This window comes from Aquarana catesbeiana, linkage group LG08 (genome assembly GCF_042186555.1).
Source record: "Aquarana catesbeiana isolate 2022-GZ linkage group LG08, ASM4218655v1, whole genome shotgun sequence".
Taxonomy (NCBI): domain Eukaryota; kingdom Metazoa; phylum Chordata; class Amphibia; order Anura; family Ranidae; genus Aquarana; species Aquarana catesbeiana.
Window position 1 is genome coordinate 192,103,252 of NC_133331.1, and position 12,786 is coordinate 192,116,037.

The 12,786-nt window shown below is 40.1% G+C and overlaps 1 long non-coding RNA gene across 1 annotated transcript; it reads left to right on the forward strand.

The window, feature by feature from the left end:
• The first annotated feature begins 1,391 nt into the window (after positions 1 to 1,391).
• On the forward strand, positions 1,392 to 10,865 carry LOC141106196 (uncharacterized). The gene is made up of 3 exons (XR_012235691.1): positions 1,392 to 1,573; positions 7,225 to 7,272; positions 10,612 to 10,865. It is a non-coding gene; the product is annotated as an uncharacterized lncRNA (long non-coding RNA).
• Positions 10,866 to 12,786: the final 1,921 nt, after the last annotated feature.

A 12,786-nucleotide genomic window follows, 5' to 3' on the forward strand; every position in this document is an offset into this window, starting at 1 on the left:
TTTTGTGGTGTTATATATCCAAAATACCATTTGGTGTTCAGATGACATATGCACATAGTTCAACTCTGACAATGTTTTATATAGTGAAATACAAAAGAACACATAAGGTGGCTGTGAAGTGTTAAAATTGAAGCTAATATGATTTTGAGTCAATCTTGACAACTAAATAGTGAATGTGAGTAAACAAAAGGAATCAGGTTGCCTAATAGTTTGATTATGTACTTCTGAATAAAATAGAGCTCCATATACAGCCAAGTACCTCATTTGAAAATGTGCAACTATGTGCATACCCGGGGCGGTGCTTGACTATTTTGCACCCTAGGCAAGACTTTTCATTGAGATTTTATTTTCATTTCATTTTCAATGACAATGGTAAACAAGACAAATGGAGAGGGTGAATCTCCCTAATGGGGACAGAGAGCAATAAAAATCTGACAGGTGTTCTAATCCACCTCCACTTTATCCAAAAGTAAAAAAAAAAAATCACTTTAGTTATACTTTAAGTAAATCAACCCCAATAATTTCCATATTTCCATATTTAGGTTTCTATGCATTACTGTTGAGAAAATTGATCCAAAAAGGCAACAACTGCTCAAAACTGCCTATTATATTTTTACATTCCTTAAATACCGCATGCCTGGACTACTACTTAATTACTGCATGCATTTAATTATTTATTACTGTCTGTGAATTGAGTTTAACACCTTTTCGTGCGGTATTTATCGAGTGGTTTGCAGAAAAAAATGCAAAACGGTCTAGTGAATTGACAGTTTCAGGATTGCATGTAATATTTAGGCAAAACGTGTCCTCACACCTAAATATCTCATGCGGGTTCATTCTGTGAATGGAGCTCAATATTAGGAAATATGACAAGAATACTTAAATAAAGATTATGTTTCGAGTCCTGCCCATGATGGTGTGACCGATGATCAGGTTCAGACACATGCTTAATGGCAGCTCTGATATGAGATAGAGATCTTTTAAGTTTTGGCTGTGGTAATATAGGATTTGTGTGTAAGGAATGGCCAACTCACCCCCACTGGAGCAAAATGACCTTCTAAGGAAAAAAGCACATTCCTGAAAGGAAATTAGTGGGCTAGCTTGTCCATATAGTCAGTTTACAATCACATACCTATAGCATTACATCAGCTAAAGTGATCATCCTTATATGTCTTGCATGGCCCCTTAACCAAGATTTGGAGGCTTAGAATTCATTAGTGAGCCACAATAATAATAAGGAAATATATAATATGCAATTTCCCTATCAGCAAGGAGCACCAGTTCATGAATAATAAACATGTGAATGGTATGTGTTGAAACGCCTTCTTAATTTGTTGTGACCAGCCAGGGGAAGAATTTGCAATCATTCTATTTCCTCTTACATACAGTATATATACAGGCCCCATTGAAAGCTATTCAAACAACAAATTCTCTTCAAATTCCTATATCTTCTAAGAAGGAAAACCAAATCTAAAAGCAGACATGTCTGGAACAAAAAAATGTGCCAGCCAGAAGATCAAATGCCAAGATCCTTGCCAAATAACCCCAATCTGCAAAGATCCATGCCAAGACCGTAAGTGATTTAAAAATGCAACTTAACTTTTATAACACTTGTACTAGGCTTTATGTACTACAGTTATTGTAAAATGAATGTTTTTTCTTGCAATTTGCTATTAAGTCTAAATATGTACTTATATCAGTTATCACTTATGCATCAGTTATATGAATTTTAGCTGGAAAGTACTATTTGAGTGACTCTGTTGCTAAATTCAAACTGCCAAAAGAAGTGCCTCGCATTGAAAATTGTAAATACTTACCTCCGAAACCTGTGATTGCACTGTAATGAAATGAAATCACTGCTTGAAGAATAAAGAGAGTAATTTTTTCTGGAGTGGATTTGTGGTCTGTCGCTGCACTCTGTGGTTCCTACCACCAGCCCCTAGGTCACTATAATGTCCTGCAGTGATGTAGGGGATAATAGGAGAAACCACTAAGCCCAGCAGGGGAGGACCAGGAAACCAACAATCTCTCTTTAAAGTGTCTGTAAAGCTTGATTTTTTATTTATTTAAATAACAAAAATGTTATACTTACCTGCTCTGTGCAATGGTTTTGCACAGTGTGGCTCCAATCCTCCTCTTCTCAGGTCCCCCACTGGCACTCTCTGCTGCTCCTCTTCTTGGTGGGCCCCCATAGGAAGACTCTCCTGAGCCATGCTGTCTGCATCCTTGGACACAGACAGTGCGGCTCAGCCCCATCTACCACTCTTTGCTCACAGAATTTGATTGACAGCAGTAGAAGCCAATTACTCCCACTGCTACCTCTGTGAGAGAGCCACTGCAGGTGGGTACATCACTGAGTACAAAGAACTAAGGTAAGAGAGAGAGTGTCAGTAGGGCAGTGGATGGTGTCAGTGGTTTTTATTTTTAATATTTTATTTTTTATTATTTTTTTACAATTTTTTTTTTTTTTTTAAGTTTTTAGGAGCACCCTGTGCACACACCTATGCTCTACATATTAGTGAAAGATCAATTAGACTGTAGAGACGTGGAGTGAAATATGCATAAAATATGTTAACCAGAGCATAATTTTTATTTCTGACTGAAGTTTACCTTAAAGTGGATGTAAACCCACCACTTACTCAGTATAAACTAATGGCACATTATTAATGTACTGTATATATACATGCAAGCATTCTGCATGTATCCCTACCTTGCAAATGTCACCCCCAGCAGTAGGAGCCCCACAAAACTATGAAAACAGTGGGTGGGTCTCTTTGCCGGAGCTCGGTGGGCAGAGTTGTGATGTCACAAGACTCCCCGCCCAACTCTACTCTCACCTATTCCTGAGTTTTGAGTAACATCCAGTCAAATCTCAGGAAAGGCACCACATGACTTCAGCATGCCCAATCATACTGAGGTGTGGAGCAGCCAATCACGGGAGAGCAGGAGAAGAAAGGAGGGGGGATGTGAAGCTGGAATCATAACACTCTATCTATCTCCCTCATGACATTTATGAGATAAAGAAATCAGATGTCAGTCACAGCAGTGGGGGATGTGGTGACACAAACTTATCTGTGTGTCCTTTTTTATCTAACTACAAAAAGACAAGAGGATTGCTCAGAGCAGGATTAACTCTTTGTGGCAAGACTGGGCACACATGACTTGACATCTTCTACTGTACCAGGTAGAAGTCTTCATTAATATTATTTTTTTCAGGTTTACATCCACTTTATGCAAGTGAAATTGAGGTCAAGTATTCTGACTTTGCTTACCACTTGCTTTTGCTGTCTCTACAACACACAAAAAGGTTAGTTACATAACACAGAATCATGTCATGGCTGTATTAATACCATTCAGAAGAACATACATTAAAGCCTAAGTTTAGTCCAAAAAAAAGCACAAGGGACTGTACCTCCAATCAATGTGAAGTGTCTCTTGTACTGCTGGCTGGTTTAGTTAAAATCCTCTATCCTCTGATACCCCTACCCCTGCAGTCATAATCTGCCATTGCCACAAGGGTAAATACATTCCAAGGGATCTTCTGTAAGCACCCGTTAAGCATGTATGCCTACCCTTTCCCTCCCCCTCCTAAGTTCACAGAAGTTGTACTATAGATTCCATGAATGAAAAGCGCTTTATGAATGGAGCATGGGCAGATGAATGAATGAAAGGTCCGGTCCTCTATTCACCAATTAGTTTTCATTTGTGGAAGTTACAGTACAGGTTCTATGAATGGAGGATGTGGGAGGAAAGAGCGGGCATAAATAACCCTCTTGAAGAGTACATATGACAGATCTCTCGATTCTTATTAACCTCCATAGCGCTAGAAGATTATGGCTGCAGGGGTGGTGGGAGCGAATCAGAGGACAGAGAATTTCAAATTAAACCGCAGCAGGCAGCACAAGGGACACTTCATAATAAAAGTTAGTACAGTCTTTGTGCTGATTTCTTTTTTTAATTGACTGAGATTAGGCTTTAAATAGACGTTAGTGCTGTGATTTCATGAAACATGCAAATTAAAATGCCAGGATCGCCTAGTACACAAGGCCTCCCATCCCATTCCAAAATGCCTCACTAATGCTTCAAAAAAAAAAAAAAAAAAAAGGGGATATCTAAAAACCATACTTAGCTTATATTTCACTTCTGCTTGTGGCACCTAGGCAAGGTTAGCGTCACATTCTTTCTGGTGAGATCCTATGATCCTATTCTGAACAATAAAGATAAGGCAGCACAGTGGTGTAGTGGTTGGCACTTTTGCCTGGCAGCAAGCGGGTCTATGGTTCAAATCCCAGCCATGGCACTACCTGCCTGGAGTTTGCATGTTTTCCCTGTTCCTGCGTGGGTTTCTTCCAGGTACTCTGGTTTCCTCCCACACTCCGAAGACATGCTGGTAGATTATCTGGCTCCTGTCTAAATTGGCCCTAGTATGTGTATGTATGAATGTGAGTTAGGGACCTTAGACTGTAAGCTCCTTGAGGGCAGGGACTGATGTGAATGTACAATGTATATGTAAAGTGCTGCGTAAATTGACGTCGCTATATACAGTTGCAATAAAAAGTATGTGAACCATTTTGGAATGATATGGATTGTACAAATTGGTCATAAAATTATCTGATCTTCATCTAAGTCACAACAATAGACAATCACAGTTTGCTTAAACTAATAACACACAAATAATGAAATGTTACCATGTTTTTATTGAACAAACCATGTAAACATTCATAGTGTAGGTAGAAAAAGCATGTGAACCCCTACACTAATGAGATCTCCAAGAGCTAATTGGAGTGAGGTGTCAGCCAACTGGAGTCCAATCAATGAGATGAGATTGGAGGTGTTGGTTACAGCTGCCCTGCCCTATAAAAAAAACACACACCAGGTCTGGGTTTGCTTTTCACAAGAAGCATTGTCTTATGTGAATGATACCTCGCACAAAAGAGCCCTCAGAAGACCTACGATTAAGAATTGTTGACTTGCATAAAGCTGGAAAGGGTTATAAAAGTATCTCCAAAAGCCTTGCTGTTCATCAGTCCACGGTAAGACAAATTGTCTGTAAATGGAGAAAGTTCAGCACTGCTGCTACTCTCCCTAGGAGTGGGCATCCTGTAAAGATGACTGCAAGAGCACAGCGCAGACTGCTCAATGAGGTGAAGAAGAATCCTAGAGTGTCAGCTAAAGACTTACAAAAGTCTCTGGCATATGCTAACATCCCTGTTAGTGAATCTACGATACGTAAAACACTAAACAAGAATAGATTTCATGGGATGATACCACAGAGGAAGCCACTGCTGTTTGCACAAGAGCACCTGGCTGTTCCACAGCAGTACTGGCAAAATATTCTGTGGACAGATGAAACCAAAGTTGAGTTGTTTGGAAGAAACACACAACACTATGTGTGGAGAAAAAGAGGCACAGCACACCAACATCAAAACCTCATCCCAACTGTGAAGTATGGTGGTGGGGGCATCATGGTTTGGGGCTGCCTTGCCCTATCAGGGCCTGGATGGATTGCTATCATCGAAGGAAAAATGAATTCCCAAGTTTATCAAGACAATTTGCAGGAGAACTTAAGGCCATCTGTCCACCAGCTGAAGCTCAACAAAAGATGGGTGTTGCAACAGGACAACGACCCAAAGCATAGAAGTAAATCAACAACAGAATGGCTTAAACAGAATAAAATACACCTTCTGGAGTGGCCCAATCAGAGTTCTGACCTCAACCCGATTGAGATGCTGTGGCATGACCTCAAGAAAGCGATTCACACCAGACATCCCAAGAATATTGCTGAACTGAAACAGTTCTGTAAAGAGGAATGGTCAAGAATTACTCCTGACCGTTGTGCACATCTGATCTGCAACTACAGGAAACGTTTGGTTGAAGTTACTGCTGCCAAAGGATGTTCAACCAGTTATTAAATCCAAGGGTTCACCTACTTTTTCCACCTGCACTGTGAATGTTTACATGGTGTGTTCAATAAAAACATGGTAACATTTAATTCTTTGTGTGTTATTAGTTTAAGCAGACTGTGATTGTCTATTGTGACTTAGATGAAGATCAGATCACATTTTATGACCAATTTGTGCAGAAAGCCATATCGTTCCAAAAGGGTTCACATACTTTTTATTGCAACTGTAAGTACCTGAAAAGATTTAAATAAAGATTCATAATCTTGTGAGAATCACCCTCTTCAATGAGGAAGCCAGCTGAAAGTGATACATCTCCTTCACATTTATTTTGAGCATTCATGCTATTTTTTGTTGTGGAATGGGATGTTTTATGTGTTATGAGGACCTTACTTTTTAGTGCAAGGTCCACTTTAAGTGCCTTTACTACATAGCTTGGCATAATTCAAGGGTACAGTCATACACCAACAATGTCTTCACAGGCAAAACTGGTTGTACACGTAGAAGGTTTTTTTTTGCATTTTCTGCATTAAGGTAAAAAAAAAAACTTCTGTGATCAGTTCCTGCCCCAGCCCTCACTAAATACCCACTTGAGCCTTATCTCGATTCTGCGCTGTGCCCAAGAGAATCAGAGCTGCTCTCTTTCTCCTCACTGGACAAGGAGGCAGCAGTGAGAGCCATTAGCTCCTGCTGCTGTCAATCAAATTCAGTGAGAAGGGAGTGCAGGGTGGGGCCGAGTCGTGTTGTGTGTGTCAATAGACGCACACATTCTGGCTCGGGTTCAAGCCCGTATGGGTGCCCACATAGCAAGCAACTTGCTATGGGGGCACTCAGAAGGGGGAGGAGCCAGAAACAATGCACGGGGAACCCCAGAAGAGGACGATCAAGGCTGCACTGTGCAAAACCAGTGCACAGAGCAGGTAAGTATAACATGTTTGTTATTTAAAAAAAAAAAAATATAATCACTTTCAGCACATGGTCCCACCCTCAGGACCCTCTATAGTTAAGCCCATCAGGTATAAACATGTTAGAGGGGTGGACATGGGACAGGACCAATTGTTGAAGCTTATTGGTTGATTAAAGTTTTGCCTGTGAAGACATTTTTAAAGTGTGGCTTTTCTTTTGGATTATACTGAGATATGTGTGGAGGACTCCAAACCAGCGCCTAACTCCTGATGAGGGGAGCATTTAAGGGTCAGAAGGGGTGCACTTTTCTTTGACTTTACAAAATGGACTTTATCACAGTTGCAATATTTTATTGCTAGCTTTGCTGTTAATAGTTGCCTGGATTTCTTTACTAAAGTATGTTTGTTTGTTCTTTCAGCATGTAAACCTCAGGGTCAACGTGGCAATCACTATGTTCGCCAACAAGGTAAGAGAAAGGCGTGATTGCCCTTAATATCACTGTATGATATATTCTTTAAAATAAGTCAAGATTAAATACTTGTGCAGTATAGTGTGAATCACAGTGCCACATATTTATTCCTCTCTATTTTTATAGCTGCTTCTTATATTTGGGCAATCCCCTTTTTTAAAAATGTGAGGGAGGCCTAAAGTCAGAGGCAGAGTTTCTGCAAGCCGTCCTTATCCATCGGGTGGCACTGCCCTACATGTACAGGCCACTGCTATTCCTAGGGCTGGTCCGCGGAGCTCTGCAGTGTGGACTTTTTTAATTGTATCTGCTATCAGCAGCATCGCTTGCAGTCTTTGCCTACAGAATATCAGCGGTTGTAAAAGTATCAGGTTAGGCACCACATGCATGAGGAAACACATGACTCTGCAACACAGAGCTCGGTGAAAGCAGCACTTCAATAGGACAAGTCAGCAACAAAAGGCCATCAATCCTCCTCATATTCATTCCATACTTTACGCATGCTATGAGACAAAAGCAGTAGGAGGCAGAAGAGGAATACTTAAGAAAGGAGGGTTGGGGTGCTGGAGCAAAAATAGAAGGATATGAGGCAGGCTTCAAGGGGAACTTTTCCCGACTTCTCAACCCTAGGAATTGTCTGTGGGTGAAGTGTAATTGTTGAGGACGGTGTTGTCCTCAGCGACACTGAGGACTCAGGGTTTATTTTTTTGTTGCAAACAATTTGTGGCAAACTGGGACTTTTATGCTCAATTACCTGTAGAAGGAACCCAAGTTTGCCCTGATAAAAAATAAATAATTATCCCTGCCACAATTAATAGCTCCTAGTACCTTGCCTAACTTGTTCTAGTTCTCAGGCACTGTAAAGGAGTAACATAATGTTTCCGCTGCTGGACCTTAGCTGACAAACGTTTAATGTTTGCTGCACAGTAAATCCTGCTTTGGACCTCAATTTTTGTGTCCTGCACAAGTGCCCAGGTGCTGAATATGTGCCTTACAATGATTTTCACAGATGGACCTAGATATAGTCTCTCAGACACAGAAGGCATAAAAAAACCTGACAGGAGTTATAATCCTTCCTTACTCTATCCAAAATGGAAAAAAAGTTTTGCTTTAGTTCTACTTTAAGGTAGAATCTAGTCCTTTTAGAAACCCAATATACTACCACTGTTACTAGAATTGCAAATATGGCTTACAAAACACAATGTAATGTGCCAAAATATTGTTTAACCACTTTCTGCCAGCGCTATAGCCAAAAGACGGCTACAGCATGGGCTTCCTTTCCTGGCAGGGCGTAAATGGACGTCCTCCCATGATCGCTCTGCCCTGTCCTTCAGACTCAGCTGATCACAGAACGAGGTAAAGGGCCAATCATATTGGCCCTTTACAACATGATCAGCTGTCAGCCAATGATAACTGATCACAGGATGTAAACACAAGCCGCTTATCCGCTTTTTTTTTCCTCACGCTGTGAAGAAATCTGATAACCATCTTATGTTAAAGGGACATCGGCACTGACCATCAGGGCACTGATGATCAGTGTTCTGATTATTAGTGCAGTCCTGCACGTGCCCACCAGTGCTGCAAATTAGTGCCTAGCAGTGCTGCCAATCAGTGCCTATCAGTGCTGCTAATCAGTGCCCATCAGTGTCACCTATCAGTGCTGCCTATCAGTGCCCTTCAGTGCAGCCTAGCAGTGCCCACCAGTGCCACCTATCAGTGCCCATCAGTACTCATCAGTGTAGCCTATCAGTGCCCATTAGTGCAGCCTCATCAGTAAAGATCAGTGAAGGAGAAAAATTTTATAACAAACTATGAACAATTTATTTTTTCAAAATTTAAATTTTTTCCGTTGATTTAGCAAAAAATAAAAAACCCAGAGGTGATTAAATACAACCAAAAGAAAGCACTATTTGTGTTAAAAAAATGATACAAATTTCATATGGGTATCGTTCAATTGTCATTCAAAGTGAGACATCGCTGAAAGCGGAAAATTGGCCTGGGCATGGAGCGAGTAAAAGTGCCCAGTAAGCAAGTGAATAAAGGAAATACGCTACAGAATTGATAAACAGTGGGATTTAAAGACAATTAAAAACAAGGGGGTGTTTTGGGAACCATAGGTCTGATATATTCTAACAAAATCAGCATGTAAAAGTCAGGAATCGGATAAATATGTGACTCATCTAATAACTTCTATATCAGCAGCGGACTATCATCGTTGTAAACAGTTAATCTACAGCATATGCTGTACAACTGGTTTCCTAACCAAATCTACAGTTGGAGTATCACTACTAAGGTTACTATTAAGCCAGAAAAATAAAGATAAGGTACACTGCTTTATGACTGATCTGTGGAACACCAGTCTCACTTTGTGTGGCTTTCGTCAAAACGACTTTGTCTTTAATAAACCACTCAGGACCAAACATTGAGATCATTAAACTGTTTATAATACAGTATGTATCAAAGTCACAAAGTTTAATTATCCATCTTCTATTTCTGTACATTGAACCATTCTCCTCTCTACACCCAAGTAGGTTTGGGACAAATGAAATAATATTTTTTCTTTAATAAATTAATTTGCATCTATGCTTTTTATATTAGTGACCATTTCCAGTGTTTTAAACTGGCTTCTGGCTTGAATGAAAAGCCCTACGAGGACTAATGCTGGACATACACCGCTCACATTTCCGTTACTTCTTGCTGAATAAGATGAAATTTGAGCTGTGGGTGACCCTGTTGGAGTCTTCAATCTTGACAATAGAAAATCCGAAGAGAATTGAAGGAAAAATTGAAAGGTGGAAAATTGTTGCCTGAACAGTGATTGCATTCTATCAGATGTAGAATGTGATAGTGTTCAGGTATTCAAGCAGCTGGGATGCTGTGGCTTATTGATTACAATGCAGTAGTGCAGACTCCTCCATCCACACTAAACAGTGCAAATGGAGGACTCTAATGATTTTCTCTCATTCAGCCTACAAGTTGAACAAGAGAAATCTAGACATGTACATGGGAGTTGAGTACACATATCTGCTGCAGACTGGAAATTGCAAGAAGTGAAAAAACAAATTATTTTCAACCCATTGATGTTGGTTCCAAGAAAATGCTCTCTCCTGGAAACTGAAAAAGAAAAAGTTTGGCCAAAAAACCTAATCTGCTAGCTGAATAACTAATCTACACATAGAAAAAGAAACCATGAATTTAAGGCATTTTGGTCATTTTATTTGCGATCTACATTTTAACATGGCTGCTAGATAAAAATAAACATCACCTGTAGTTAATTGTGAAAATATATTTTACACTAAGCAGTAATTTATTACTAATGAAAGATTTCTTTCTTGGCAGATCCATGCAATCCTTGCAAGCCTTGTGTTGTCCCTGTCTCCTGCTGTCCTGATCCCTGTGATCCTTGTCAGGGCAAATGAAGTTTTTGCTGTGATTAATGAAGATATGATGCTTGAGCCCAAACTCTGAGATACTAATTTACTTCTCTTCATAATACTTGCAACGCATCCGAGTTTAAATCGGTTAAATCTTGCATCTTGTTACAGCTCGTTAATTAACTCTGCTCAATTAAACTTTAAATTGCTAGCTCTAAATATATTTCTTTGTTTTATTATACAAACTGCAAAGGGGTGCCAAATTATTGAAATATATCATACTTACCAGTACTGATGTTCAATACACTGCTGTAGTAAATTGTTAATATTGCTGTTTTCTTCATGGAATACTGGTGGTTTTTAACTGATTGGCCCCGGCCGTATGCATATATGCAGCCTCTCGGCAAGAGGGCCTTAATGCAGGGAAGATGCTTATATGCATATCTAAAGGTAAACAGAGCTGTGACGAGAGCAGCTACCAGTGGCTTATGGAAAGCTCCTGATCTCTACTTGTGATCAGGAGCTTTCCAATCAAGTGACCGCTGTGTCAGACAATCATGGCGGTCACATGATCTCAAACCCCGGGAGGTGCCGGCGCCAAGAAGTTAAATATATGTTTACCACATGTGTATGTGAACTATGTGTCTAATAGGAAAATTACCAAGATAAATATTTCAAATGATTTCCTCAGAACCAGGCACAAATTATTCTAAAGCTAACAAACTTAAACCTAACCCTTTCTAACCCATGACCAGACGGGGGACTCCCAAAAAATGTCCTCATAAGGCAATAAATGGCTTTTCACAGCAACAAAAGAAATGTTTTTTCACAAACAAGGATACTCCATCTAGTGGGCCTACGGTATCTCACAAGAGTGAGTACATCCCTCACATTTGTGTAAATATTTTATTCTATCTTTTCATGTGACAATACTGAAGAAATGACAGTGAGTAGTGTGTGTACAGCTTGTATAACAGTGTAAATTTGCTGTCCCCTCAAAATAACTCAACACACAGCCATTAATGTCTAAACCGCTGACAACAAAAGTGAGTACACCCCTAAGTGAAAATGTCCAAATTTGGCCCAATTAGCCTTTTTCCCTCCCCAGTGTCATGTGACTCGTTAGTGTTACAAGGTCTCAGGTGTGAATGGGGAGCAGGTGTGTTAAATTTGGTGTTATTACTCTCACTCTCTCATACTGGTCACTGGAAGTTCAACATAGCACTTCATGGCAAAGAACTCACTGAGGATCTAAAAAAAAGAATTGCTGCTCTACATAAAGATGGCCTAGGCTATAAGAAGACTGCCAAGAACCTAAAACTGAGCTGCAGCACGGTGGCCAAGACTAGGGATGAGCCGAACATCCCCCGATTCGGTTCGCATCCAGAACATGCGAACAGACCGAAAGTTTGAGCAAACTTTCAAACACTGTTAAAGGCTATGGAACTTGAAAAATCAAAAGTGAGAATTTTAAAGGCTAATATGCAAGTTATTGTCCTAAAAAGGGTTTGGGGACCCGGGTCCTGCCCCAGGGAACATGTATCAATGCAAAAAAAAGTTTTAAAAATGGCCGTTTTTTCAGGAGCAGTGATTTTTGATGATGCTTAAAGTGAAAAAAATAAAAGTGAAATATTTCTTTAAATATTGTACCTGGGGGTGTTTATAGTATGCCTGTAAAGTGGCGGGTGTTTCCCGTGTTTAGAACAGTCCCTGCACAAAATGACATTTCTAAAGGAATAAAAGTCATTTAAAACTGCTTGTGGCTGTAATGTAATGTCGGGTCCCGGCAATATGGATGAAAATTATTGAGAAAAACGGCATGGGTAACACCCCAGCTCATTACCAGGCCCTTTGGGTCTTGTATGGATATTAAGGGGAACCCCGCACCCAAATTAAAAAGAAAAGGCGTGGGGCCCCCAAGCCCTATATACTCTGAACAGCAGTATACAGGCGGTCCCAAGAAAGACAGGGACTGTAGGTTTGTTCTTAAGTTGTTTGTAATTTGGAACAGGTACATTTTGTAAGTGTAGCTCCAGCCAAAAAAATCTATTTTTAAGCTTTTTGGAAAACACAGGGAAGGGTTATCACCCTTGTAACATTTGTTTTGCTGTCTGTGCCCCTATTCAGAAGATTTCACCTC